Source organism: Spermophilus citellus, assembly GCF_964194105.1.
Source record: "Spermophilus citellus genome assembly, chromosome: 1".
Lineage (NCBI taxonomy): Eukaryota > Metazoa > Chordata > Mammalia > Rodentia > Sciuridae > Spermophilus > Spermophilus citellus.
In genome coordinates, this window is record NC_138182.1 from 146,554,474 (window position 1) to 146,581,877 (window position 27,404).

The 27,404-nt window shown below is 42.0% G+C and overlaps 1 protein-coding gene and 1 pseudogene across 2 annotated transcripts in view; both read right to left on the minus strand.

The window, feature by feature from the left end:
* Nucleotides 1-27,404, minus strand: part of COL23A1 (collagen type XXIII alpha 1 chain) — a 357,570-nt gene that overhangs the window by 229,016 nt on the left and 101,150 nt on the right. The gene's annotated exons all lie outside the window — the stretch shown is intronic.
* LOC308652397 (acyl-coenzyme A synthetase ACSM3, mitochondrial-like) lies at nt 20,283-21,028 on the minus strand (annotated as a pseudogene). Its single transcript has one exon. The product of its transcript is annotated as an acyl-coenzyme A synthetase ACSM3, mitochondrial-like (transcript).

Below are 27,404 nucleotides of genomic sequence, written 5' to 3' on the forward strand. Positions count from 1 at the left end.
AACAAACAAAAACAAAACAAACAAACAAACAAACAAAAAAACACCAAACATGTTGGAGTGCCTATTCTAATCTCACTGAAGCCTCACTTTCTGGGTAATTCTTGTGTATATGGTGCTTTTGTAAGTGATATAGAGGGGACTGGTGATGGGGAGTTCAAATTCTAATTCTTAAGTACAATTTTATTCTTAAGCACCCAAATTTCAGTTGACCATGCAGGCTGCCCTTTCATTAAAAAGTTCTGGCTTTCACAGAATCCCAGAGCATGAGCTAAAAGACTGGTCCACAGTGTACTGACCTGGGGCCAGTTGGTCCAAACAATTCATCGTGATAAAGACAACGGTGAAGAAGATGATGTTGATGGATGCTGTCCCATTTTATAGGTGATAAAACAGAGGCATGTCAAGATATGTCAAGATATTCAGTGCTAGTCATAGAGTAGGGATCAAATCCAGCCAGTCTGTCTCACTTATCACTATTCAGAATCCTCTACACCATGTCGTGCTGGACTAGGGATAGTAAAATTAAAAATTTTTTTAAGTCCCTAATTTTTCAGGAGTTTCAGTTTAGAAAAAGGTATAGATATGGTAGCCAGGGGAAATAATTCAAATGCCATACTCTAAAAGAGGTGTTTGTCTTTGAAAACCCTCTTTCCCTCTTCATACAGTAGAGCACAATAATGAGTACCTACAAACACAACATCATTTAAACTCTTAAAAGCCCTGAAAAGTAGTCACAGATAAAGTGGAAAGGACTTTTTTTTTTTAAACATATGCTTTCCTTTCCCATCCTGTCAAGGTCCAGATGTTTGAGAATTATTGACATGAAATAAAAAAGCTCATTATAGAATTTCATGCAAACCATTTTCTACATTGAAAAGCCTATAAAAAGCAACTCAGATCAAATAATGAACAGATGACCACTTTCTATATGGATACTAGATGTGCTAATAATAAGTCTTGGAGCAAAGCCTTTAATGTCTGTCAGCCTCAGCTTCTTTGCCTGGAAAATGGGGATAACAGTACCCTTTTTTGCAAAATTGAGCAGCTCAGATGAGCTAACTGGCTAAGTATCAAGAATGGGGCCTGGATCCTTGCAGGGAATCAGCATCCAAAATTCTCTCTTTTCCAACTCACGGTATAACCACAGGCCCCTGGAGATACACATTCTCCTTCCAATTAAAGAAAGAAGACCTACAAGAGTGTGTGAAATGTCTGAATTTCACACTGTTTTATAGGATCATTCACTGATCCTTTATGTATTAGTTTCCTGCAGCTGCTGTAACAAAAGTCCCACCATAAACTAGGTGGTTTAAAACAACAGAAATTCATTCTCTCACAGCTCTGAAGGTCAAACGTCTAAAACCCAGGTGTCTTCAGGTCTCTGCTCCCTGGGAGATTGGCTAGGAACCCTCTTTCCTTGCCTCTTCCCAGCTTGAGGTGGTGTCTGGCAATCCTTGGCTTTCCTTAGCTCACAGTGGAGCTCTCTTCTCTGTTATCACATAACCTACCTTTCCTTCCTTCTTGTTAATAAGGACCCCAGTCAGACCAGATTAAGGGCCTGCTCTACCTTATTGCATCTGCAATGACTTATTTCCAAATAAGGTCCCATTCTGAGGTAATAGGTGTTAGGACTTCAACATGTTTTTTGGGGGGACACAATTCAACCTATAACACTGAACAATCACTTACTGAGTCCACCAATGTCAGGGTGACAAAGGAGAACAAGGGCCCACATAAGACCTTCTCTGATCCCTATTTGGGAGAACAGACACTGACATGGAATGATGGTGAGAGGGACCAGGCAATAGGCACCACGTGTGGGAGAACCAGCCCTGGCTTTCGCAGCACAACACGGTGGATATCTCAGGGAGGCCATGTGCTAGCCATGTGACCAGGGCAAGTCACTTAATGACGGGAATCTCAGTCCCTTCTATGTTAAGAGGATAAGAATAATGCACAGCCACCTGGATAAACACCAGTATGTTCTCAAGTACCTTCTGTGACTTGGAGAACACAGGTACCTTAGAGCCATTGGTCCTTCCTAAGTGGAAAGCACCACCCCCCTATCCAGTTAACCAAACAGGATACCAAGGATAATTTCCTCCTTCTTCAGCCTCCATATCCCAGCATGATGTCATTCTTCTCTTTACCATGTCTTTAATGTGTTTCCTCCATGCTATTCCATTTCAACTCCAACAAGAAGCTGATGTATTTAATCTGTTTTCCATCACTATAACAAAACACCTGAGGCTGGATAATTTGTAATGAAAAAAATATTCTGGAGGTCCAAGAGCACAGTGTTGGCTTTCTGCTCATCTCTGGGGAAGATGCCATGGCAGACAGCATTACAAGTAGTAGTTGTGTGTGCAGAAGCGGTCACATGGTGAGTCAGAAAAGCAGATACAGACAGAGCAGTTGGGCTTGCTTTTTTTTTTTTTTTTTTTTTTTTTTTTTAATAACTCACTCAAGGGAGCAAACCAGGGTCCCAAGAAAACTGCATTAATCCTTTCCAAGGACGACACACCCAATGATCCAATCACCTCCTTCTCGATATAGTCACCTTGAGGACCAAGGCCCCAACACATGAACCTGTGGGAGACACACTCAAGCCATATCTAAACCACAGAACCTGGGTGGCTGCAGCATCTCCCACCCATGCCCCTCAGATCTGAGGAGCCATGGTCTTCAACGCACAGCTCCTCATCCGAAACTCGCCTCTGCTCAGCCAGTCCTCCCATCAGAAGGAAACCCAAACTCCATTTAAAGCCATTCCCATAAAAGATCACCACGATGGTTTAACTTGACAAAATAATACTCAAGTGTATTCAGGAGAATAAACAGACAAAAATAGCCAAGACATTTTTGAAAGGGAAAAATAACAAGAAATCGACTTGAGTTGTAAAGGAAAATTACAAAACCACACAAACGGAGACACACGAGCACTGGGCCAGATTTTGAAGGAAGGGAAAAAAAAAGATTCCTGTACCAAACAATCTCATATGTACTACAGGAGAAAAACAGACTGTTCAGCAAATGGTGCTGGGAGGACTAGTTATTTGGAAGATAAGTCCCAGCCTTTCCTTAGCCTTTATGCTATAATAAATTACAGATATATAAAAAAAAGAGAGTTATGGGGCTTGGGGTACAGCTTAGCACTCAGGCACTTGCCTAACATGTGCTAAACCCTGCTGTGATCCCCAGCATCACTAACAAAGAAAAGAAGTAGTTAATGTAAAAATAAATGAAGCCTTTTATATATTTCCTAAACTTTTATAACTCTACAGCAAACATGTATCACTTATGTAATTTGTAAGGGAATAAACAATAAAAGCGGGAAAAATAATAAAGTAGAAAAAGTAAATAAAGCCTAATATAAACTAGAAGGAAATGTAGGTAAATATGTAACAGATATCAGATGGGACTGGACTTTCTAAGCACAAAAGTAATGAAAGAAACAGATCAACAAACTCGATTAGTTTAAATTTTCCAAATTTTATATGTATATATAAACCATTAAAATTGAAAGGCAAATAACAAAATGAAAAAAAAATGTAACAAATACAACAGAAGATTGTTGTCCTTCAGATATTAAACATATCTTGCAAATCACATTGGATGCAACTGTCCTTGTACTAGGGAGGCTGAGGTGGGAGAATCATTGGAGCTCTCAAGTTCAAGACCAGCCTGGCAACGGAGTGAGACCCTCTCTTAAAAAACAACCACCCAAATCTTGCAAGGCACTAAGAAAAACTCATAAGAATCCCTGACATCCCATTAAACAAGGTACCTTTTCTTGAGTGTTTGGTAACACTAAACCATTAATTATTATTAATGATAATGAAAATTTTGATCAGGGTGCAGAGATACAGGCCTTTTGCTTTGCTCTGGAAAAGACACTGGGCCCTATGTATCAGTCTTAGACACCTGTTTGCTCATTTCACTTCTAAAAGTCTGGCCTAAAGAACTGATCAGAACTAAAAGTCAAGAGTCACCAGGTATGGTGCCATGTGACTATAATCTCCACTACTCAGGAGGCTGAGGCAGGAGAATCTTGGGCAACTTAGAGACACTCTGTCTAAAAATAAAATAAAACAAAATAAAGGGCTAGGGATAGAGTTCAGTGGTAGAGCATTTGCCTAGCCAAAGCACACGTGTCAAGGGCAAGAATATTAACCACAGCATTTTTTCTAATACCAAACATTTGAATGAAACTTTAATGTCCAAAGGTCAAGAAAATTTTATATCCAATAGGGAATATTACACTTCCATTAGAAGAAAAAGATTTTCAATACACAATAATAATAGTAGTAGTAATAATAAACCTAAAACAGCAACAGCAAAAACAAAATTTGTGTTTGGTGGGGTTGGGGTTGTGGCTCAGTGATAGAGCACTTGCCTAGCACGTGCAAGGCCCTGGATTCGATCCTCAGCACCACATAAAAATAAATAAGTAAAATAAAAGTATTGTGTCCAACTACAACTAAAAAAAATAAAAATTTTTTAAAAATTTTGTTTGGTAACCATATATTGAAGGTGGTGTTGCTATTTTCATTCTGACAGTTTCGGGTATGTCGTGGGATAAGGCAAGCAAATTAGGTTGGCGTTGTTGAGAGGCAAGATTTTCAGCCAGGGTAAAAAAATCATGTTAAGGAAAAACGTGATAGCCTAGAATTCAAATTGAAAATAGCAGCATGCATTCAGGAGGTATTTTATCTTAAAAACAGATGAACAATTTCTAGTTCTGTCCACAGATAGTCCTACAAGAAAAGTGACTAGTTAGTGACTGGGGACCCATTGCACCCAGATTGTGGTCTCTAGATATTTCTCCCTTAAAGGAATACATGAGCTTTTTCATTATTTGAATGTGTCCACCCAAAGTTCATGTGCTGGGAACTTAATCCCCAAAGTCTCGGGTTAATGGTACTTGGAGGTGGGACCTTTGTGAGGTATTTATGATTTAGATGAAGTCATGAAGGTGGGGTCCCCATGATGGCATTAGAGGCTTTATAAGAAGAGGAAGAGAGAGGCTTGTTCTGTCTTATCATGTGATGTCCTCTGCCACGTTATTTTTGCAGCAAGAAGGGCCTCACTAGATATTGAGCAGATGCTGGCACCATGATATTGGACTTACAAGCCTCCAGTACCATGAGCCAAATAAACTTCTATTCTTTATATGTTATCCATTTCAGGTAATGTAATGTGTTATGGCAACAGAAAATGGACTAAAACAAGCCCAGATAATCTTGTCATAGTGGAAGTAAAGAAATTATCAGAGATTGCTAGAATCACGTCAAAAGGACTCACAAGGCACTCTGAAGTTCTCTTTGGCTAAAGATGGGACCTCTTAGGCATCAGTAAAATAACTTAATTATTTAAATACACCAAATATGTTTAAATGAATGAAATCATAATAGCAGAATGTTGTGGTCCCCTTTGGTGGATGCTTGGGAACAAACTCATTATTTTGAAAACTAGTAAATAAGGAGGCAGGGGGCGAAATAAAGCATTGCTGTCCCTAAGTGGATTCTATCACAGGGTTACTGAACAGTCTGAGGAGAACATTCTCTTTATAGAAATATTCCACTAGTAAGCAAAGGCAAGCAACAGAATTCTCAATATTATCATTTTACAAATCCCTAATAAAACAATGAATAAGTGGATCGATGGCTGTCAACCTCACAAAAAGAAACACTCATTCTGTGCCTCCTGGTGGGAGGATACTCCACCACTGAAAAATATTCTTACCCAACCCCCCAAAAACCTGAGTATCGTCAGGCATTTAGATCTACCCACCAATTACAGAAAATGCAGGGGCAGAGGAACATAGTAAATGACACCACAGGAATGCAGTAATCAGAATACAGATGGTGAGAAACTGTGGGATAAATGACCAGGTTTCTCCTCAGTGGTATAGCACTGCCTAGGATGCACAAGGCCCTGGGTTTTATCCCCAGCATCGCAGAAAACTAAAATAATAAGTGAATAAATAAATTGCAAGGAAAAATAAAGGAAAAGGAAGTAGACTTTAGAAGACTGAGTGAGACATCACAGACATACCAGCCAATCATGACACACAAGCTTTATTTGGATCCTGACTCAAAGCATTAAAAGTTAGAAAACAATTGGGGGAAGCTGTATACCAATTGGAACATTAATGGATATGAAGTGCTAGCTAATTTTTAAATTTTCAGATGTGATTTTTGTTTTAAAAATGCCTGTGGCTTTTAGATATTTATACTGAAATACTTGCCCCCAAATTAAAATGATATGATGTTTGTAACTTGCTTTCAAATAATCCAGGGGGTAAATAGGTGGAAAATAAGATATTTGTAGAAAAACGAGATTGTTAATGACTTGGTAATTTTTGAAATCAGATGATTGGTACATGAGTTTCTTATTCCATTGTACTTTTGTACAATGTTTAAAATTTTTCTGTAATAAAAAAGGTCAAACATCATTTCAAATGATAATTTATTTATTTTACAATTTAATGACATGGAAAAATGCTCATGAAATGGCAAGGCTATAAAAAGAAACTATAAAACACACAAGAGTATCATCCCACTCTTGTTATGCCCACAGAAACCATTTTGAGGACCAAAGAAAAAAAATTCAACACAATAACTTTTACCTCTTTACGGTGGTATTATGCGTGGCTTTTTTTTTTAATGTCCCTCTTTGTGTTTTTTTGTTTTCTATAGTGAGTAGGCCACTCCAGAAATACATTTTTAAAAGTGCTTAACTTGGAATTTGTCAGGACAAGCTCAGTTGTTATGTTCATAGTGTGTTTATTTCTGCTTTAGCTAATCGCTTCCAACAGTCTCCTGCTCGGCCATGAACCCTGAGGCTTTCACTGCACAGAGAATCCCCAGATTGGATCATATAAACAACATACAGTGGACCTAATACAGAAGCACCTTTCTCAGGCCAAGACAGATTGACAGAGCCTACAGTTGTTTACCTCCAGGGGAAAATAATGGAGCAGAAAAAAAAAATCCTTTGCAAAGATGAGCCTGGAAATGCCCATCTGGGTAAAGGAGTGCTGGATGGGGACTGTCCAGCTACCGGGATAGAGCCATGACCATGGCCATGATGAATGTAGGTTTTGTGCCAATGCATACAAAATCCACAAGGAACCCTGTGTCACGTGGAAAAACTAATCCTAAGAAAATTAGTTTGTGCTATAAAATATCATTTAGGCTACCAGAGAGTGCGATCCTTGGGTGTGGACCCTCTCCTTCCAAACAAGCAAAGCAGCTTTAAGATTTACACAAACTGAGCTCAATGGAAGAGTGCCAGTCTAGCATGTATGAGGCTCTGGGGTGGAACCCCCGCACCACCAAAATATAAGTAAAAAAAAAAAATAAATAAATAAAATAAAAATCACACTACTGAGAAGCTTTGGTTTCCAAAATGCTTTGTCAGCTAATCTGAAAAGTATCTCCCCCGACCTAGCTACCTTTTGTTCCCAGTGAAAATAGACCCACAGAATCCATTTCCCTTCTCTTCTTGCCTTATACTTGCCCCCCCCCCCACCTCTGGCCACAAATGCATGGACTGTTTTTCCCTGTCCTACACATTTTATATAAGTTCTTACCAACTACATGTTGTTAGGATATGTGAAGAGGAAAAATTATTCTCCGATCTTTCTGATCTGAGGTTTGCAGTACAGTGAAGAAGGAAAGACAGACACCCAGGATCTTCCTGATACCCTCCCCCCATTTTTTGACATTTACTCTTGGAGGGGGGGGGCGTGTAAATGTGACGTCATCGTTCATGCCAGCATTTTCTTAAACTTAAGGCAATAAGTACTAGAAATTCCCATGGAAAAGTCTGATGGCAACACCTTTAAGAGAGTTGCTCTCTAATGCAGGCTGGTGAACAAAAACAAGCCACTTCACGGTTTTGGCAGCAGGACCAGGGGCCTTCCGTGAGATTTTGCAGAGATGGGAACTGGCCACAGCCCAGAAGCTGAATTCCTCGTGCTGCCTCACCCCTCGACAGTGGGTTACTTCCCCTGACCTGATGCCCGAAAGGACTTCCCACAGGGGCTGCTGTGTGGGGGTCCAGACTGGACATTATTGAAGGTCAGACTTAGCCCAACTCCTGGTCGCCTCTCCTGACTGTAATTTCTGTTTCTACCACAAGAGGCAGCAGCGGCAAAGGCAAGTCCGTCACCCACAGGCTGAGGCCAGGGGCTGGGTAGAGAGGAGCCAGGAACCTACTATTCCTACCACTCCTGCATCCCTCCTGTTTCCCAACCTGGGCTAAATCAAACAGGTGCTGGGACTGCTTAGCCACAGCTGATTCCACCAAGGGAAGGGCTACTTGGTGTTCTGGTGAACAGGTACTGCTCTCAGAAAATACCCAAGCAATTTTTAAGAGCGTGATCAACTGTGGGAATGCTTTAGGGGTATTAGAAGCAATTCCTCCACTTTGGAGAGAACAGGGAAGCAATATGCCAAAGTTCTTACAAAAGTGCCTGATCCGGAAGTTCCTTCTAGCTGCAGCCTTGGGAGATTTGCCTCAGTTCTCTGGGCCTTGGTTTCCTCATCAGTAACATGAAGATGATAACTCTGTTGACCTACCAGGATGTTGGTGAGAAGACCAAATGATGTCATGGGTGTGGAACAATCTTGGTAAGCATGTCATGTGTGCTTAATGATACTAAGGACATTGGTGGTGCTTTATTTTTCATGTTCAAATGGTGGGTACAAATTTGAGAATGTACACAGTGAATTCTAAATAAGTTCAAAAAAGAACTGAAGGCAAAGGTTAGGAGAAGGTATAAAACAAGTTCTGATATCTGAAGGAGCTGACCCCAACGTTCCAAGCAGTCAGACACTGTGCTGCAAATTTGGTGTTGAATCAGCAAGTTTGTGAGCCTTATACTCTTGGCATCTAGCACAGCTTGTGGCACATAGTGGGAGCCTATTAAATACTTTGGAAGGAAGAGAGGAGGGAATTATGATAAAAGCAGCCATATACTCAAAACTTGCTGTGTACCATGCATGCCACTGATGGCTGACATTTTTACATAATTTAACTCTTGTTTTATTACTGCCACTTCATAGATGACATCGAGTCTCCAAAAGGTTAAGTCAGTATTTTTTTTTTTTCCCCTAGCAAACAGATCCAATCCCCAACTCAGCTTTTAAACAAAAACAGCTGAGGCATTTACTCTGGTCAGTAATGAAAATTCAACATTCTTCTGCCATTGATATAACTTATAGGGTGCTTTTCATATTGATTCCTTTTATCTTTGCATTGGAGGCTAAGATAAACCTGTATGCATTTAACTTATTTCAGTCATTTAAAGAAATAAAGAACAAAAGACAAGAATCTGTGTTAAATCAGGCACAATAAGAGGAAACATTTTTAACAAAATATTATGGTAAGAGCTTCAGGTTTCTATAAATCACCCCCATTGAGTTCTGAAATCCTGAAATTACTATTGTTGTGCTATTTAATATTCTCCATCCATAATAGCCGATGAAAATGCAGAACCAAGCCAAATACGGAGTTGGAAATATTTTTAACTTAATTTGGACTCTGCATTACTAAAAGAGCAAAAAAAAAAAATCAAAACATTCTGGGATTTAACAAATTTAACTACAAATCACAAACCAGGTCCTTTCAACAATTAGATGCCTATGTAAAAAGAACGTCTCCCAAATCAAATTTCCCAGATTTTTCACTAACAAATGTCCCTGTGCTTCTTTCTTCAGAACTAGAGCCAAAATGGAAATTGGTGTGAAAATTAGCGAACATTTATGAAGAGCAGACGACAGCAGAGAAAGGGAGGAGAGAAACAGGAAGGCGACATTTGCTATTTATTTGGAATAATTAGCAAAGCAGAACCAGCTGAAGCCTGGTACCATGTACCTTGCCCAAGAGCTGCAGAGGGCTGAGTATTCAAAGGGCCAGCTAAGTGGATGGTTAGGTACAATTTCACGCCTCACTGCATAGCGAAATAAAGGGAAATATTTTTTTCAAGTATAATTGAACTTTTGCAGCACCGATGGGCTTTCTTGTTTTGGCCCAGGGAGATTCCAGTTATTTTGAGAGCTGCACACCTTTAAGTTACAACAAGGGCTTTTTACAACAGACTAGGTAACATGCACGTTATATAAAGATTTCTTTCTATTATCACCAGGGAATTCACAAACGTTTCTGCATTTTAAATGTTTGCACAAATCCTGCTTTTCATCAGATGTGTGGAAATGAGTTTATTTTCTCAGAAAGCCCAAGATGACTTGGGTTGGGTTTCTCCTGCCCCCTGCCCCTGCCCCCATCCCTGAGCTGATGCTATGAGGTTGAGTCTGGAAAGGAAAACTAGGAGCAATAGGGGGGAAAAGGTCAGGAAGAGAAGCAGGAATAATTATGATGATCCACTGGATTGAGCACTTACTGCATGCCCTGATTGATTCTGAGTACTGTAGAGACATTCACTGGTTCATGACACTACAGGTAGAAGTTGTTAGTATCTCTGCTATGAGGTTGAGGAAACTGAGGAAGGAGAAGTTAATGAACCCACTGACAGTCACACATTAAGAGGTGAGCTGGTGAGCATCATGGAGTGACTCCCCCAGACATGCCTTCCAAATGTGCACTGGCTAGGCTGGCCACCCCAGCCCCTGCCACAGTGTAAACACAGGGGGTCTGGATGGGAGCAGACGTCTGGTTTATAAACAAGCAAGAGCTCAAACATCTGGCGGTGCTTTGCAGCTGCAGACACCGTGCAGGTATGGGCCCTCTGGCCTGCCTGGTCCACATAGCATAAATATCAGGAGGCTTGCTCCTCCTTAGACACCAGCCTGGGATGGCTGAGACCTCAGAAGAGGAACAAACCTCTCTGTGGGCTTCCTGACAGCTGGTGTGGGCAAGGATGCCAGATAGGGAGAGAAATATGACACCCACACCTCCCCCAAGTCTTTAGGGACTGATTAGTAAATCATGGGCACCTACCCCCCCCCCCACCACCACCTTGAATTTTGGTAACACATACATGAAATGTACCACTGTTACCATTTTTAAGTACACCATTCTGTGGCATTATATACAAGCACACTGTTGTGCAACCATCACCAACAACCATCTCTGGAACTTTCTCATCATTCCCAAATGAAACTGTGTCCCAGTTAAACACCAACTTCGCACCCCTCATCCACCAGCCCCTGGCAACCACCATTGTTCTACTTTCTGACTCTATGAATTTGCCCAGTTTCAGTACCTCCTATAGAAGTGGAGTCACAGAGAATCTTTTGTGAGTGGCTTATATCCTTAGCATAATGACCTCAAGGTTCATGCAGGTCATAGCATGTGTCCATATTTCCTTCTTTGTTAGGGCTCACTAATATACCATTGTCCACCTTTTGTTTATGCATTCATCTGGTAATGATCACTTGGGTTGCCTTTATTGCATTTGGACACAATAAATATCTTTCCCCTAGCGTAATACACAATTACAATCACATTGCTATTTATACGGCAGTCCCTTAGGGGTTACCTATGAAGGCTATGGCTGTCACTCTGCCCTGACTACTGGAAAGTAGGGATGCTGGTTCTGAGATATGCTAGAACACCTCACTTTAACCTCAAGAACATGGAAACTGGATTTTTAAGGGTCAGCTCCTAAATTTTTAAATTGATGATAATCCACATGCTTTAACACACTGGTCCAGAAGCTGATTTTGACCCTAAAATCCTCAGTGTTATATCAGTCTTACAATAATTCCTTGCAGTAGGGTTTTTTAAAACAAGGAAGCAGAGTTCAGAGAATTTAAGTAAGTTGCCCACGGTCACGAAACAGTGCCTTGAATGGAAAATTTCAGCTCTAAGCTCAGTCTCTTTCCCAAATCCATCACGGCTTATGTGAAAATGCTTTGTAAATGACAACATGGGCTGTGTGATTATTAACATGAGTGAAGAGGTGGCTTTGAGCAGAACCCTAAAAAAGAGTTCCTTAGACTTAAAAGGCACATCCAAAGTCCAGCCAAGTGGGGGACATGGGTCTTATTAAGCACTCCTGACCTCCCAGTGGCAAAAGTAAAGCAGCACTTCCACCTCCAAACCCTGTACAGTGTGTACATTGAACCTATCAAAAAATGAGGGTTGGTTTCCAGTTGTTAATCAGGGAGATGACTTCCAAGAGGGATCCTGTGGTAAGCTCTGAGGCTTACAGTTTTCAGGCTCTGGTGTTCTGGGAACAGCAGGCTGTCATTAACCCTTAGGGTGCAAAGGCCAGACATTCCTTAGCTTGACCTGGCTCCCTAAAACCCGAGATGCTGGGTTCCTCCAGGGGCAGGAAGGGGATAAATGGTGCATCTGTTTTCTCTCTCAGGAGGTCAGGAGCTCAGGCACGGGTTTAAAAGCATTCTTTACACAGCGGCAGATAACCCCTCTGACACAGGCCCTCACATAAGCCCGCTGTGCAGCGTCCTGGGGCCCTCCTGAGGAGGCAGACCCTTGGCACCCACAATAAGGTGGGACCACTGCCAGGATGTGCAAAAGAAAAAGGCTCTCTATGACATTGGTACGGTTTCTGGTCCCCTCTAGATTATTCTAGAATGTTCTGAGCCCTTTGTAGATCTCTGCCCCTGTGAGGATTGGGATGGGGCAATATGATAGCTCTGAATACCGAAAACAGTAGATTATCTAGTATGTTAGAAGGTGGTTATCTAGTCGGTTAGAAGGAGGGATCGGACTGTCGGAAGCAGGGAGATTTGGGATAGTAAATTTTAAGCAGTGACTGACAGGGAGAGCATGGTGATGACCAGCTGTCTTCCTGTGCAGCTTCCTGTTCAACTCCAGAAGTCGGGTCTGAGCCTCTACAGAGCACACTTGCGAGAACAATGCACAGCAAAGCCTTTGCCCTTCCAGGAGGTGCCTCCACTTCTGAATCATTTTGTTTATATGACCCCATTCCTTCAGCGTCCTCTCTGCCTCCTCTCATTCCTGAATGACATTTTGGTGAATGACCCCCATGAATCCCAATTTGAAAGACCCTGGTCTCCTTCCTAAGTTATGGATCTCAGAGCATCTTAATCCAGAGTCACCCACCATCATCAACAGTCCCAAGAGCCTTCTAAATACGTCACCCCAACCTCCTCCCTCTGCTTGGCCTCTGTTTTAGACAGTTTTTGTGTTGCAGTGATCAAAAGAACTGACAAGAAAACTTAAGGGAAGGAATATTTATTTTGGCTCATGGTTTTAGAGGTTTCGTCCACTATCAGCTGACTCCATAACTCTGGGCCCCAGGTGAGGCAGAACATCATGGCGGAAGGATATGGCAGAGGAAAGTCGCTCAGGACATGGCAACCAGAAAGCAGAAAGAGCTCCATTTACCAAGGACAAATTATAGAGCATAATTCACACCCCCAGTGACCTACTTCCTCCAACCATACCCTCCCTGCCTATAGCTACTGCCCAGCTAATACATACTAGTGAATTTAACCACCAATTAGTTTATACCTCTGAAAATTTTTTACTTATCCCACATAGAGTTTTGGGGGGACACCTCATTTCTAAGCCATATCATTTGTTTCTGAATCTTTAAAATGGGAACATTAATAGGACTCATAGGGTTGTATATTAGTTGGTTTCCCGCTGCTACAATGAAATACCTGAGGCTGGATACTTTATAAAGAAAAGATCTTTATTTAGCCCACAAGTTCTGGAGGTCCAAGAGTATGGAGCCATCATCAGTTCAGGTCTGGTGAGGACCTTATGGTAATGGTATCATAAAGGTGAATGGCGTGTAACAATGGCAAGAGCAGAGGTAATAATGTAGAGAGGGAGCTATAGAGTGGGGAGGGGCTCTTTTATAACTGCTCACTCTTGAGAGATCTAACTTAAAGTCCCAGGAGAATTTTAATCCCTTCCAAGGACAGTGCTCCCAATGACCTAACCACCTCCCCCATAGGCCCACCTTTTAAAGGTACCGTACTACCTTTCAGCCCTGCCACATTCAGGACTGAGTTGCCAACACAGGTATCCTTGAAGAACACACTCAAACCTTTCCAAATACAGCAGGCTATAAGAATTAGATGAGCTGATATGTCTGCAGTGCTTAGGACGGGACTTGTCAGCCACTGATCATAGTAGGACTAGCACTTGACATAGTAGCTTGTTTTTCAAAGCTTAACTTGGTTTTATTTTTTCCTTGAGCTGTCATAAAAGAGAGAGCCAACCTTTCTTCATTGATCATTCTAAGTTTTCTAAGCTAGTGCTTTCAAACATAGCTGCAGAAAATTGAGGCTTGGGCATCCCTATCTTAGTACCTTCTGGTAGACAGAGGGTGCAGGATGACTCAGAATCCTGAACTCCAGCCCTGGGCATCAGAAGCCCCATATTTTGGGTCTCACCAGTCCTTGGGCCAAGTGTAAGGTTGTTTCCTGGGTCGCTGCTATAGGAGGCCCTACACCCCAAGCCATGGTCAGAGTCCATGTGGAGTTGAGCGTATGTCTTTATGGGATCCATAACATTTCCTGTTCAACTGAGAGGGGCGTCAGAGCAGTTCTTACCCAACCAGGCTGTGCCGGACAGAGGGACAGCCACGTGTGAGGGTCAACTTGTTAGAAGAATAGATAGAAGAATCAGAAGATGTCAGATTGTGTCCCTAATCTATCTGTGTGACTGTTGGACAAAGTAGAGCCTCAGTTTCACCACATGTAAATGGGGATAACAGTCCCTAGCTTTGGAGATTTCTTTTGATAAATAAATAAAATAATATATACATAGTATGTTAGTCAGATTTCCATCACTGTGACAAAATACCTGAGATAAACAATTTACAAGGAGGAAGGGTTTATTTGGACTCCTGTTTTCAGTCCACAGTCATGTCAGTCAGCTCCACTGTTTTGGGGCCTGTCGCAAGGCAGAACATCATGGCGGGAAGCGCATGGTGGAGCAAAGCTGATCACCTTTTGGTGGCTAGAATGCAAAAAGAGAAAAAGGGGCCAGGACTCCCAATCCCTTTCAAAGGCACACCCCCAGTGACCCAACTTCTTTCTAGTAGGCCCCACTTGCTAAAGGTTCTACCACCTCCCAAGAACACCACAGACTGGAGACCAAGCCCTTAACACATGGGATCAAATTTATAACAGACAGGATTTATTTTGAAGAATAAGTAAAATTACATGTATGCATAAATACATACATGTATTTATATGTATATACATATATATAAATATATTGTGAAGTGTTGTAAGGGAGAGATGTCAGATGATGGTAAATGTGAGAATATATATATATATATATATATATATATATATATATATATATGCACGTGTGTGTGTGTGTGTGTGTGTGATATAAAATGCAAAGGCAGTAGGCACTCCTGTTACTACTGTTGTCACAAGTTTAGGTTGCATGAACCCATAGAACAGTTGTGTTGAGACATGTGGCCTAAATTCATCCTGTGTTGGAGTTCCGTATTTTGTACCACCTCACCTTCAGAGGGAGCTTGCCCATTGATCCTTTTCTGAATCCACATTTTCAGAGGCACAAATAGAAACTTTTGCTGCTTGGACCAAGGAGGTCTGAGGAGAGAGAGACCTCAGATGCCTAGACAAGTTGGCCTGGTCTTTTAGAAGTGCGTGGGCCTTGCCATTCCCTGCCCTTGAGGCGACCCTTCTGCCCCTCTGAGCCAGCAACTTCCATGTTTCAAACACTCCCAGATGTCTGCTCTGGGCTTACTCTTGGCTGAGGGTTGGGGACCCCGTTGCCTGCCTTAGGGAATGTTCTTTAGAAATACAAAGAGGCAATTTCTACAAAGGGTGACACCTGATGTGCACTTTGGTGCTATTTGGTTGTCCAGTTGGAGGAGTAGGGCATCAGAGAGGAGCTCAAAAAATTTGCCAAGGGAGTGAAAGATGCACAGAAATTCTCCAAGTCTATCAAATATCTGTACCCCACTGTGCCCCTCCTTTGTGGTTCCTGCCAGAGCTACACACCTCTCCTCTTATTATTGACTTAATATTATTCTTTAAATTGACCCATGTTTTTTTACTTAAAGTTATTTTTAAAAGTAAACGTTATACACTCTGGTAAATAGAAAACCAGTTTCACTTACCCAAAATAGAAAGAAACTCTAAAAATAAATACAAGGAAAGGAAGTTATTAAATTATAACCAGATACTGCAGCGTGTTGGAGGCTTGGAGTCTGAGGCTGGCTCTCTGTATGTGTTAAAAAAGGGTGGGGGGAGGGGATGAGCAGGCGCTAGAGACAATTACGGACACACTAGCATCAGCACGAGATCTTCTCTTCCACATCATTGCAGAAGAACTGGAAGGGGGTCAACTTCATTTTATGTCCCAGCTGTGCATCATGTATGAACTTTCCCTGGAGGGCACGCCCCTCATTTGGGAGAAGTTGCCAGAGCTGGAAAGATTCCCAGTGCCAGAGAGAGATCAAGGGCTTTGAGGTGTGGTTGTGGGTTCATGGAGGAGATGGAAGGTAATGAACTGAGCTCCAGGTGTGAAGAGGAACCGGGATGATGGTGAATGAAAGAATATCAACCATAACTTCAGCCCACACTTCCTGAAGGGTCTTCCCCAGGGCCAGGCACCACCTGCAGGAACATTATTTAATTTTCACTGTATCTCAAGAGGGAGCTGCCTCTTGAGACTACCAGCAAAACACAGTATTTGCACACAATCCTAAATCAGCCCACACCTTGCTCAAACCTAGGCTTCCCTGCCCCTTAACTCTGGAGCCTGGACCACAGGAGTGTGGGCTTGAGATGTGCCTGCAGGCAGCCAGGCACAGAGCCTGTTCATCCTCCCAGATCTTCCCAGCATCCCGGGGGCTAGGCAGACACAAGACCCTGTGCTTGTGAGGTGGCTCAGAGACAAGAGTTCTATCTGAGGTCCTGAAGTCTGTGGTTCCTCTCCATTGTGTGCCCTATGTTTAATTTATAAATTCTCAACTTCTTAAAATTAAAAAATTATTATGGTAAATTATACATGACATTGATCATCTTAGTCATTTTTAGTTTTTGCAGTGCTACGGATAGACCCCAGAGTCTCATGCATGCTAGGCAAAGTGTTCAAACACTGAGCGACTCCCCCAACCCTATCTTAATGATTTTTAATCAGCTTATTCAATGGTATTAAGTACATTCACACTGTGTGTCACCGTCACCAGTACCCACTTCCAGAACTGTTTGAACTTCCCAAGCTGGTACTGTCCCCATTAAACACTAACTCCCACAGACCCTGGAAACCATCATTCCTTCTGTCCCAATCAATTTGACTATTCTAGGCACTTCATATAAATAGAACCATATAGTATTTGTCATTTTTGACTGGTTTGTTTACTTAGTAAAATGTCCTCAAGGTTCATCCATGTATCAGCATATGTCAGAATTTCTTTCCTTATTTTTTCCCCTCTTTGAGATGGGATCTCACTATGTTGCTCAGGCTGGCTTCAAACCTCTAGGCTTAAGTGATTCTCCTACCTCAGCTTCCCGAGTAGCTGGGCCCATAGCGCCATGCCATTGTGTGACCTTCTGAATAATATTTTGCTTGCATGCATAGACCATAATTCGTTTATGCATTCATCTGTTGATGGACACTTGTGTGACTTCCAACTTTTGGCTCTTGTGAATAATGCTGTTATGAATATGTACAAAAATCTATTTGAGTTTTTACTTTCAATTCTTTTGGCATATGCCTAGGGGTGGATAAGTTCCCAACTTTAAACATAATTAGAAAGGACCTTATTACCTGTGGGACACTGCCCAATTAATAAGCTCCCTCTGATCATCTCCTACCCAACCTTCCTTGGTTCCAGCCTAGTTTGCCTGAACAGCATTCTTATCTTCACTCTGAGATACAGTTGTCCCTTGCCATCTGTGGGATTGATTCCAGGACCCCTCTCAGAGACCAAAATCTAAGAATGCTCAAATCCTTTATGTAAAATGGCCTAGTATTTGCATATAACCTACACATACCCTCCTGTATATGTTAGATAATCTCTGAATTAGTTATAATACCTAATACAATGTAAGTGCTATGTGAATGGATGTTACACTGTATTGTCTTTGTGAAAAATGCCAAGAAAAAAGTCTGTACATGTTTCATATGGATGCAAATTTTTCTCTAAATATTTTCAATCTGTGGTTGGTTGAACCTGCACATTAGGACCCTGCAGATATGAACAGCCAACTGTGTTGTTTTTATAAGCCCTACCACATTGTACAAAGGACTATAATACATATGTGTTCAAACCAAATTCTGAAAGTGTATCAGTTCCAGGAATAAGAGTGAGATGAAAAGGAGGAGACGGGCATCTCACCCGTGGCCCTAGGGAACGTCCCCAGCCACGCACCATTGGGTGAGCCCAGTGCAAGGCAGGCAGCTGAGACCTGGCCTTATATCTGTCAGTATTACTGACAGAGCCTAGGGTAGTTCTGCCATCTGCTCCTTTCTTCAGAAAGCCCCTGCCCTGTCAGCAGAACCATCAAGCTGACCATCTCCCAGGCAAGCTGCTTGCAGCTGGTGATAACCAGAATCAGTCTTGGGAAGGAGATGGGGCGCTCCTCCCTGAGAGTCCTAATGGCCATGCAGGGATGGGCTGCAGAAACATCTCCAGTGATTCATCTAAGCAGCCCACTGTGCAGAGGCCTAAAGGGAAATTTCATCACGCTAACATGGTTTTATTTTAATTTTTCTTAGGCATCTCTTCTCACTTGTCTTTTATTCTAATCATCATAATATGGTCCATTCATTTTTAAACGTTTCCACCCCATTTATCTAACAGTGCAAGTGATCACTACAGCCAACTAAATCAGTCCATTTAAATTCCAAGTACTTCATTCTCTCCACATCCAGGGCATGCAGACATCTGCCAGACAAACACAGAGCAGCTGTAGATCAAACTCATAAGTTAATGGAAAGTCCTGGTTGATCAACATCTGGTTCAGCCCTTCCTCAAGGGTCCTCCTTAGGCCTGTAGCTTGCTTTGAGCTGACCATCTAGGGTTTGCACCTTCCTCCTCTGGTGAGGTTACCATGAGGTCTTCATTTCATCTGGCTTCACATCCCCTGACCCTGTGTCCTATTAGACAGGAGCCAGTATCTTCAAGCAAACACAGTACCCATCAACTGAGCAGCCTGGGCTCCTATGATTACAGACTTCTGCAAGCCCAGCCCACAAATTAGAACTGTCTTCCTTGCTCTAAGGACTTCCTAGAATGGTCCAGAACTCTGTGAAGCAGGTAGTGTGCCAAGGTTGTAAAGATGTCCAATTCCCCACCCAAAGCTGAAGTCCACAGCAGAATCCAGAAGCCACAGCAAGCAGCCAATACTGAGCAGCAGATCAGGATACAAAGATGCAGAAGGTACAAATCTGAGCTCCTTAACAGGCCAAAGGGAGAGACAGAAAACAGACAGACTGTGAGACAGAAAGGTGGATGGAAACCAGAATGTGAATCAAAGATAAGGCCATTGGGGGAAATGCCTGGCTTTTGGTACCCAAGCATCTTGCTTGACTGGAAACTCAGAAATAAATCCAGGGTTCCTGGAGAGCTGCTTGCCCAGAAGCATCTGGACTCTCACAGAAAACAGTGGCTTTCTACATTTGGATTTGGATGCCTCCTGTCCCATGGAGCCAGCCTCCAGGGCCCCACTCTGAAAGTCATTCTGGGAAAAGCCTGTCTGAAATCTGCAGTGATTGCTGGGAGCCTTCAGAAGCCCCAAAGTCGAGCCGTCACCTATTCAACACCTTGGTCCTTGGTGGCCAGGGAGAGATTGTGGTCCTAGGTCTGGCCGATTTCTAAAGGCAGCAAATGGCTTGCCTTCAAACATGCCTTTTGTATGCAACCCAACCAATCCAAATCCCATGTCCCAACCAATAAGTGTATCTAACTCTAACACTCCAAATCAATAGTTCTCCTGCCCTAAATCACTACAAAGATAGGCACCAAACAACTAGGGACCAATCTGTAGCCCAAAACCTGCAAGAATTACTTGCTCAGCTTGCCTTCCCTGCCCTGCCCCTTCCTTCCCCGGAAAACCACCAGGAAAGCTCTGGCCCTTGCTCTCTGCCATGTCTTCCTCTCTTGACCCCCCCTGGTGCTTCCACATGTGGCCCGGCTTTTCTTTCGTGGTGGTTTTCTCCACATCTGTCATCCTTTTTTTTCCCCCCCTATTGAATATTTTATTTCAAAATTCAGCCTCTGATGTCATAATTACAAAATATTTAAAATCAACAATTTATAAGGATACTGCCACATTAAAAAAAAAAACCTCTTCCTAAACTTGTTGGTTTCTACAGATTTATAGATACCATGTTTGTTTTATATGGACTTTGAGAATGGAATGAATTGAAATGAATTTAAATTTCTTCCTTAGTTCATATCTTTTTATCTTCCTACTATCTGTCTTTGGCAGCTCTTGAATAAATTCTACCTTTCTGGGATATTTGTAAGGTTTTATAGTGTGTTTCTTTTTTTTTTTTTTTTTTTACATGCTCCATAATCTCATTTTTTCAGTTGTTCTTGATCATGTGACTTGTAATCAGGGTTCAAAACAATAACAGCCCTTACATCAGGGCTGCTGAAAACAGCTGACTCTGAAAGGAAGGGTGCTCCATCGAGGCACTTTCTACCTCAAATGGCCCAATCCAGTAAACAGAGGATAATATGATGTCATCTGATCTTGCAACAAACCAGAAATAGCCATCTTTCTCCCTACACCCTTTGTCACCTGTGACATAGAAGTTGCCTTGTAGAGTTGAAGCTATTTTTGAGGAATTATCTACATAATGAGTAAAGGCAAAATGGTCAGTTAGGTAGAAGAACTTGGATTCCAATATCTCCTTGTTCCGGAGGCAGAATATTGCTGTTTTCATCTAAAATCTTAACATCAAAAGCAGGAGAAGGTTTTCCCAGGCTTATTTTTTCATTCTCTTAAATTTCCACAGATTAGCACTGTTTCTGTCTGTATCCTTCATAGATATCCAGGCTGGTCCTATTTCTCCATTGTTCCATCATTTCTGGAACGACCAGCGCCCTAGCACTCATGCACTGCTTCAAGCTTTGAATTTATAGCTGCATGTATCATTCTGTATAAGCATTTGGTATGCAGTTGGTGCTGAATAGAAAATAGTCATGGGAAACTTGGAGAGTGTTTGTAAGATAGAAATTGACCCAAAATGGGCCAACGGTGTGCCGATATGCATGTTCCTTGGATCCTTGGAGAAGAGAAACTATTCCACGCAGATTTTACCCAGCTTGTGTCTAAGGTATACCACATCATATCCGAGGGTGTCAAATCCAGGCAGAATCTTCAAAACTGCTGTGGGTGTGTATGATCAATTTAGGAGGTCCAGTTCTTGCACTGGTAAAGTAAATGGCCATCATCTCAGGGTGGTTTGTCTTCACACAGGTGTGGCTGTCACTGGCATGTTTCATCATCTCCTTGAGGTGTTCCCAACCCTCTCTGGAGTTTAGAGACACAATTAGCTTGGAGTGGACATTTTCACATTTAGATACCATCCATTGCTGGGCCACCGTGTCATTGGTAATAATTCACTTTGCTTTTGAAGACTGTAGTGTGTAGAGGAGGTCTTTCTGGGTCAGCTGAGTGGTTCCTGGGATAAGAACTGTCCCAGAAGGAGTTGGGATCAGGTTCATGTTCCTCCAAGTCAAAGAATGAACACCATGAATGCTGCTGAGGTAAGCAAGTGAGCAGGAATTTTATTAAAAAGGAAAGTGAGAGAAAGATTCAGAATCCTGGCACAGTGTGCCTGGGAGGGGCAAGAATGCCCCACATCTGTCATCTTACCATACCTGATTAAAATAAAATCCTGGGGGCATTTAAAAATAATCTCAAAGACAAAGAGGGGCTGGTGGAGGGAAGAGTTCTCTGTCCCTGGAGAGAGAGAGAGAGAGAAAGCTGCATACAGAAGCTATGTGAAAGGAGCTTGAGGGACATCATTTTGCATGAGGGACGTGGCTAATCCACCGTGATCTTCAGGAAGGTCAAATGAGACCCAACCATGGTAAGTCTCCAGGGACCCAGATCAGGGTGGACAAGGGAGCAAGGTGGGTCTGAAGCTTCAAACTGCAGATGCCAGGCACACTTGGGCCCTATTCCAAGAAAGTGTGATTCAGTAGGTCTTGGGTGGAGCCTGGGAATTTGTCTTCACTGCTTCTCAGATACATCTGATGCATAGCCAGATATGGGTTATACATTACAAAATGTAAGGCATTGTCAATTTTAATAATATTAACAATGGCAGCAGCAATAATAGCTACCATTCATGGAGTGCTTCAGTGCCAAGTGCTCGTTATACATTATTCCTAATTCCCACAACACTGCCAGCTATGGCTTGAACATGTCCCCAGCTCAAAATTCATGTGTTGGAAATTTAATCCTGAATACAATGGTGTTGAGAGGTAGGACCTTTAAGTGGTGAGTAGGTCAGGAGGGCTGTGCCCCATAAATGGATTAATTCTGTTATCACAGGATTAGTTATTGCAGAAGTGGGTTCCTTATTAAAAGGACATGGTCAGCCTGATTTTCCTCTTTGCCATGTGTGCTGGCCCTTCCAGTATGTTGTGATACGTCATGAAATGGCCTCTCCACATACTGGCACCATGCTCTTGGACTTCCTTGTCTCTAGAATCACAAGCCAAATACAACTTCTATTGCTTATCGTTTACCCAGTCTGTGGTATTCTGTTGTAGAAGCAGAAAACAGATCAAGATATCCTTTAAATGGATTATTATTTCCATTTTATAGTCAGAAAAACTGAGGCTTAGGCTGGTTATGCAATGTGCCCAAGGTCACCCAGGTTGTCAATGAGAGAGGTGGGAAGTCCAGTCAGATCCCAAAGCCAGTACCATTACTCTTCTTATGTCAGTCATCTTTGATCAGTCTATGGGCTAATTAATGATACCTGGTATTCCATGAAAACTCATTGAGCAGGACTCTTAGGGCTCTTACACAGATCTCCAGCATCCCTCTGGGGTTTGTTTATGGTTGCTTAAAAACAAGCAACTTGCCGACTGTAGTGGTGCATTCCTGTATTCCCAGTAACTCAGGAGGTTAAGGCAGGAGAATCATGAGTTTAAAGCCAGCCTCAGCAACTTAGTGAGACCCTGTCTCAAAATTAAAAATTGAAAAAGAGGGGGCAGGAATGTGGCGCAGTGGTTATGCACCCCATGGGCTCAAAGCTGAGTACCCAAAACAAACAAACAAAAAACCAAGCACTTTGAGAACCTTGGGATAAAGATGCTGAACAATCATATCAGATTATTAGTTTTGCATTCAAATGAGTTCATTTCTCTTAATAAGATCTAACTATTTTTATTCCCCGCAACCTCATGAAACAGTACTCAGCACTAGTGTCTACACACAGCCCCCATCTTACCCCTTGCAAAAGGAAAGCAGAGTTCAGTAAGAGGTTTGAGGTCATTCTCAGTCAGGAAAATGAACTTACGTTGAAAAAATTCTTTAGAACAAGAGCTCTTAACCTGGCTGCAGGAAATTCTCAAAACACATGAGATTTTGCATGAATAGGCACTTCTGTCTGTGCCCTGAGCTTTAATCAGGGTCTCAAAGGAGCCCCAGAGAGCCAGAATCTTGACTCAATTTCTTTCATAATTAACTTTAAGGGTTCTCCTGCCTAGTTCTTCTTTCCTTGTTTTCAGTGAAACTAGAACTTGTTCCCAGAACAGGCATCCAGTAAAATGGAGTTCACAAATATGTTATGATAATACAGTAGTAGGCTACATAATATAAATCTAAATGTTCCATTCCTTTATCATATTCATAACTAAATAATTATTTTATTGAAGTTCAACACTTCCCTCCTTCCTGAAATCTTGGCATCTTCTGAGATGTAAAAATAAAAAATTTAGGGATGGGGTTGTAGCTCAGTGGTAGATTGCTTGACAAGCAGCATCAAACCCTGAGTTTGATCATCAGCACTGCAGAAAATAAAATAAAGTAAAAATTAAAATTCATATTGAAATAGTCAACCTGTCCTACTTCTTTCTTAATCCTTCTAACTGCAGGGGAATGTGTCTTACTGCAGAGTAATTATATTATGGACATGATTTTACTAAATAAATATTAATCAAGGTTGGGGATATAGTTCAGTGGTAGAGTGTTTGTCTAGCTGGATTCCATCCTAGTACCACATGCACAAATTGATAAATAAGTAAATATTTATCAATTCACATATCACATTTTTAGTAAGTCCGGTTCCCAGCACTGATTTAGGTACAGGAGATTCCAGTGCAAACAAATCAATAAAGAAGCCAGTTGTTCTCAAGAAACTTGCATTTCAATGGAGGAGTATAGATTATAAACCATAAATCATGAATTAGAGAATGTGAGAGAGAGAGAGAGAGAGAGAAGGTAGTAATAAACATGTATTAGTTCCCTGTGGCTGCTATAACAAAACCCCACGAATCTGGTGGCTTAAAACAGCAGAAGTTTATTTCACTATTCTAGAGGCCAAACGACTAACATCAAGGTATTGGCAGGGCTACGTTCCCTCTAAAAGCACTAAAGGAGGATTCTTGCTTACCTCTCTCTTAGCTTCTGGTGGTTGCCAGCAATCCTTGATTTGTAGACTCACCGATTTCATTTCTTCCTGAGTCATCACATGGCATTTTCCCTGGGTCTGCCTCTGTGTCTAAATTCCCTCATCTTATGTGAACACCAATCACCGGGTTAGGATCCACCCTAATCCAGTGAGAATTAATCTTAATTGATTATATCTAGAAAGACTATTTCCAATAAAAACACCTTTCTATGCAGCAGGAAGTTAAGGCTTCCCATATGTATTTTGTGGGGGACACAACATAACACTAACAAGTAAAGAAATTTTAAGTGGCTACAAGGGAGACAGAGTGACAAATGCTAGCATGACCTGCCAGTTTCCTTGGAGGAGATGTCACTGGAGCAGAAATCTAAATGAAGAGAAGGAATAAGCCATGAGGACATCTAGGTGAAGGAATTTGAGGCAGAGACATCCAATTAAGCCCTGCCTGCATGGTTGACTCTCAGAAACCACAAAATGATAAATGTTTGTTGTTTGAACCATTAGTTCTGGGATAATTGTTGGGAGCTGTCAATAACACACAGTCACCCTGTATTGACCTTGTCTTTGTACTTGATTACTACTGATGTATAACAAATTACCTCTAATTTGGCAGCTTAAAACTTCTTTCTTTCTTTCTTTCTTTCTTTCTTTCTTTCTCTTTCTTTCTTTCTTTCTCTCTCTCTCTCTCTCTCTCTCTCTCTCTCTCTCTCTCTCTCTCTCTTTCTTATTTATGTATTTATTTATTTAGTGATTCTGGGGATGGAAACCAGGGCCTTGCACACACTAGGCAAGCACTCTACCCCTGGGTTTCACCCCAGTCCCAGAAGCTTAAAACTTTAGGTCAAAACTCTGCATCTTCTATTCAGGGTCTCACAAGGTTGTATCATGGTGGTGGCAGGATGTGTTCCTTTTAGGGACTCAGGGGGGCTTTTACAAGCTCACATAGCTGTTGGCAGAATTTAAGTCCTTGCGGATGAAAGAAAGAGGCCTTCCTGTTCTTATTAGTTAATTGCCAGGAACTCTTCTTAGCTCCTGGAGGCTGTCCACAGTTCCTGGCCACTTGGCTCCCTGTAAAGGCTCTCACTCTGTAAATCTCTCTGATTTCATCTCTTTCTCATTCTAGATTCATGTTGATAGGACTCATGAGATTAGGTCAGGCACACCTGGGTAATCTCCCTTTTCAATACTGACAATCATATTTTATTATAAAAGATACACATGGACAGCCAGATGAAGAGGCACATAAGGATCTTCAGTAGAGGAACTGTCCCCATGGAGTTAAACTCATTACCCTCCCACCCTCCCTGAGGATTTAGCAGGTCACCCAAACCTCATCACTTACAGTTTTTGCTGAGGTTTCATTGTATTGGCATGATTGATAAGATGACTGGCCACTGGTGACTAAATTTAATCTCCAGCGCCTCTCCATCCCCAGAAGTCAGGGGCTGAGGCAGAGAGTTCTAACCCCCATGATAAATTCTCTTTGGATAATTTTAAAGGCATCTGTTTGAGTAACATTATTTATACTGGCAAAATCCTTTTTCCGTGGACACAATCGTGACAATACCCCATCATACATATTCCTAGAGGTTGCATCTGATTCCGCCTTGCTCGCCTTGCTCGCTTTTCAGACTCATGACTGGAACCATGGGCTGCGCATGCGCGGTGTGCGCCAGTCCGCAATGCCAATCAGGGCTGCTTTAGTGTGAATAGAGGCAGAAGTTCTTGACCCCTCTGTTCCATGCTCACCACCCTGGAGATTCACATCCCATTTCATCTCATCTTCCCTTACATGCATCCTAACTCCTCTGTTATATAGATGAGAAAACTAAGGCTCAAAGGACTTTGTTGACTTCTCCAAGCTCCCAAATGTAAAGTGAGAGAACCAGGATTGGAGTCCAGGGTGTCAGAAAGTAAGGATTCCAATTCCAGTGTTATTATTTTCTGCCTGTGTCACTCCACCCCCCTCAGCCTCACTCTGCCCATCCTTAGGGTGGGGTGTACAGAATATTCATTCTACCTCCCTCACAGGGTTGTTGTTTGGGTTCTAGAAGCCACAGTGTCTGGAACTGCATCTTCTTAACAGCAAAGAGCCATAAAAGGCTGAGGGAGCGTGGCTGTTGACATTACTTTTAAGTCTTTTTGTTTTCATTTCCTGGAAGAAATTGTTTTGTAGGCATCCTGAGGATTTAGAAAACAACCAAGCCATTAGCTCTCTGGAGGCTCACAAATCCCTGAGCAGGAGTGATAGCAACTGGGGCTTGGGGGGAAAGGCATCAATTCATCCTACAACAGAGGCAGAGTGGCAGGGTGGGCATAGGTTTTCCCTTTCTCAAACCAGGGATGACTGTGAGCAGAATCTTCTGGTTTTGCTCCTATTTATGCAGGGTACTGAGTCACTGAAGTAACCCAGCAATCCATTTTGCATAAAAACAAATGACTTGTTTAAATGAAAAGCAGACAACATTAAGTAGAATTGTCCCCCAAAGAGTGTCTTTCATGCCTCCTTATTAGGCGCCAGTAGGTCTTCTAGACAGTTTGGCCCCAAAGGAGAAGTGGCTAATTGCTGTGCATGTTGCCTAATCAGGAAGCAAAGACCTTGCAAGACATTTGAAGGTTCATCTTAGAAATGCAAACCAGCTTGAACTCTCTTCAAGTGACAACACATATGTTTACAACAGTGTCCCTCCTGCCCTCCCTCCCTCTCTCCCCAAGAAAAGTCTCAGAATGAGAAGAAAAAAACGTTTTGAAGTATAGCACACAGTCATTTGTTATGCAGGCTGGAATTAGTTTGGATGTTGATTCTAATAGGTGCAGTGTGCTACTCAGATGCTTGTGAA